Raw genomic sequence first — 3,725 nt, 5'->3', positions numbered from 1 at the left:
TTAAAGGCATTAAACCTCACTAATAAAACATTCTAAAGTGCTGTTCTGAAGAAGTTCAGATGAGATAAAATAAAACTCAGAAAGGCAATTATTTGAACTCAAGAATAAAATTCATGAACAAAAGGAATACTTTACCTAGTAGATTGAAATTATAAAGAGAACCAAGCATAGGTTGAAGAACTCAATGAATGAGATCGAGAATGCATTAGAAACTATTGGTAATAGGACAGATCCAAATGGAAGAGAGAATAAGTGACCTGAAAGATAGGAATTTAGAAATTATTCAGGAGGGAGAGAAGAAAGAACTAAGATTTTTAAAAAGTAAAAAAACAAACCCATGAGAGCTATCTAGTAGGAAATCCAATCTATACTAATAAAAGGGTAATATGCAAATTGGTCAGGACACCCTCACTGTAGTGACCGAACAGCAGGCTGCGTGGGGCGACAAGGCCGGCAGCGGGGGGCAGTTGGGGGCAACCAAGCCGGCAGGGGGCTAGTTAGGGGTGATCAGGCTGGCAGGCAGAGGCGGTTAGATGTGATCAGGCTGGCGGGGGGTGGGGGAGGGCAGTTAGGGGTGATCAGGCAGGCAGGCAGGTGAGCAGTTAAGAGCCAGCGGTCCCAGATTGTGAGAGGGATGTCTGACTCTTCTTTAGGCCCGATCCCCCAGCAGTCGGACATCCCCTAAAGGGTCCCAGATTGGAGAGGGGCAGGCTGGGCTGAGGGGACCCTGCCTTCCATGCACAAATTTCGTGCACTGGGCCTCTAGTCCAATATAATAAAAGCCTAATATGCTAACTGTCCGGTCAACTGGTAGGCCGTTCAACCAATCAAAGCATAATATGCTAATGATATGCTAAGGCTGTTCAACCTCTCACTGTGACGTGCACTGAACACCAGGGAGCAGACACTCTGACTGGTAGGTTAGCTTGCTGCTGGGTTCAGCCAATCGGGACTGAGCCAGATGGGCCGGACACGCCTTAGAGTCCTCCCGCAGTCTCTCCCTGGCTTGATCATGCACTGGTGGGGTCCCTTGGCCTGGCCTGTGCCCTTTCTAGTATAAGTATAATGGGTGATGCCCTGGCTGGTGTAGTTCAGTGGTTAGAGCATTGGCCTGTGCATCAAACGGTCTCGGGTTCCATTTCTGATCAAGGGCACATACCTGGATTGCAGGTTTGATCCCCTGCCCTGGTCAGGGTGCATGCAGGAGGCAACCAATCAGTGTATCTCTCCCTCTCTCTCCCTCTCTCTCCCTCTCTCCTGCTCCCTCCCTTCCACTCTCTGAAAATCAGTGGAAAAAATATCCTCAGTGAGGATTAACAATAACAAAAAAAGAAAATAGACTAATTTTAATAATCCTGTATTGCATATTTAAAATTTGCTAAAAGAATAAATCTGGAAAGTCTTCATTATAAGAAAAAAATGTGTAATTATGAATGGAGATAGATATTAACTAGAGTTATTATGGTGATCATTTTGCAATATAATAATTTTTTTCATTTTGCCTCTTTAAATATTGCTTCTGCCCAATTCTTTCTCTTCTCCTTTTCTAGGACACCAGCGATGGGCCCGTTAGAGCTTTGCCCTGTGTCCTTCATGTCCTCTGTGCAATTTTATGTAAGTTTTATCCCTTTCCCTCCTCTATTTTTCAATCTGATATTTTCTAGTGACCTATTCCAGTTTTCATCTTCTGTGTCTAATCAGAATTTCCATTTGATTTTAAAAAGATCAGTTCCGGCATAACTATAAAATTCTCCATATTTCATCTTATTTCTTCAAACTATTAATCAGCCGTTTTAAAGTCCCTCAGTTCTCTATTTTTGTGCACCTGTTTCTGTTTCCTATCTGTGTTCGCAGTTTTGGCTATTAGTCTTAACTTCCGACGTGCCTGTTCATATTTATTGAAAATGTGAGAGGCAATTTGCTGATGTGGAGGGTGTCATCGTCCCCCCGAGATTACTTTGCTTGGGGCTGGTAGAGGGGGGCAGGCCGCGGTACTGACCAGTCCCCTGATCTGTCCAACGATTACATGATGGAGTTGATTTGAAATTGCGATTCCACCTTGTGGTGTAGCATTTCTGGTTCATATCTCCTCCCAAGGCGTAGCCCTGCAGGTCCTACCTGAAAGCTAACGTTGACTGTAAGGGAGCCCCCTCCTCGGGGATTCCAGACTCCTCTTCTGTCCCCTATGCCAGGGAACCTGCACTTTAGAGCTTCCTAGCCACCCCTTTCTGCTTGATTCTTCTGCCTCTCAGAGGCCAGTGACAGATCAACAGCACCTTGAGTGAGAGCCGAGCTGAGCCGAGCTGAGCATCAGGCTCAGCTTTTGTAGCCCCTTCTCCTGGGGACTTTGCCCCTCCAGATTCTCACCTCCGGGCCAGTTTTCTAGAGACTTCACATCAGTAGGTTTTATAGTCTACCCTTTTTTCAGTTGTCCTCAGGCGGTGGGTGTGTCTGTGACAGTCTTCTCTACCGTTACGAACATTTGAAATTTCTCCGGTCTGAGCTGCTTTGAAGCATAGAACACCTTTCCTCCCTTCACACAGACATGGTGCAGCGCCTGGAACGGAACACTTTCCAGCTGGAGGGCCTTCCCTGGAAGCTAGAACTCCGGGGCCCAGTGCGCACGCCACGCTGCTTGGGATGAGAAGTGTGAGTGGTAAGAAAGGAGAGCGGCAGCCGTTGGCTAGTGAGAGCAGTGTTCCAGCGCTGCAAAGGAGGCTGGAAATCATCAGAAATTACCCAAACTGCCATCCCAGTTAGGCCTCTAAAGTGCGGAGAACCCAGGAATGGTCCCAGTTTGATGCGCCCATAACTGTTTCAATGAAAAATGTCAAATAAGAGTTTAAGAATTGGAATATATAAAAATGTTGATAGTTAATAAATTAGGATTTTTATACAACATCATTGCATGACTTGCAAGATAACGATATTTAAACTATTAATTTAACGTGTTGCATAAACTGGTAGGCAAATTGCAGCAGTTTGCGGAACTGGGTTCTCTCCGTGCTTGCAGCCCAGCTCTGTGACCTCTTTGGGGGTCACGTTAAGGATCTAACATATTAGGTGGCAGATGCGTACCCGCCCTCCTCGGAGGCTCTGACTCGGGTTAACCTCGCTCTTAGCTCTATTTAAGTGAGCTGACCCTAGTGTCCTGTTGCCGTTAGTATTACACTGCAACGACAGAGTAGACATTCCAAGTCCCCAACAGAATTCAGAACAACTCGGAACGTTTTCTGAAAGGAAATATCACACAGACAGGGCGGGGCGAAAGGAGGTGAGCGCACAAAACACGGCGTTTCTTCTTGTGTTGTCACCTATTATTGTAGTATTTCCCACAGGAACAGCTCTAAACCTGCCTCTGCCCACCCCGTGCTCCCTTACCCCAAACTCAGCACCCATTGGTCTCCCCCTTTTCTGCTTCGGGTACGATCCCTGCCTTCTCCATCCTCATTCTCTACACAGTTCACGTTGAGTTGAGTTTTAAAAGCTGGGCCCTCGCAGGAGCCGTACCCCTTTAACACCTCCCTCTTGACAGTTGGCCTTCCTGTCGTTTTGCAACGGGGGCTGTTCATCTGCAGGAGCTTGGTCTGTCGCGCGCCTGTGTTTGACATGGCTCTGAGGTTTTGTGGTCGCTGTTGACGCGCTGAGGAACTTGGAGCCCCAGCTTCCTTGTGCCTGGTGAAGGGCCAGCCCTGGCGAGTGCACGCGGAGCATGGAGGGGCCCG

The 3,725-nt window shown here is 47.2% G+C and overlaps 1 long non-coding RNA gene across 1 annotated transcript; it reads left to right on the top strand.

The window, feature by feature from the left end:
* The first annotated feature begins 1,564 nt into the window (after positions 1-1,564).
* LOC129151458 (uncharacterized) lies at positions 1,565-2,840 on the top strand. The gene is made up of 2 exons (XR_008558141.1): positions 1,565-1,614; positions 2,544-2,840. It is a non-coding gene; the product is annotated as an uncharacterized LOC129151458 (long non-coding RNA).
* The last annotated feature ends 885 nt before the right edge of the window (positions 2,841-3,725 follow it).

Source organism: Eptesicus fuscus, chromosome 14 (genome assembly GCF_027574615.1).
Source record: "Eptesicus fuscus isolate TK198812 chromosome 14, DD_ASM_mEF_20220401, whole genome shotgun sequence".
NCBI classification, from domain to species: domain Eukaryota; kingdom Metazoa; phylum Chordata; class Mammalia; order Chiroptera; family Vespertilionidae; genus Eptesicus; species Eptesicus fuscus.
This window is presented reverse-complemented; position numbering and strand designations above follow the sequence as displayed.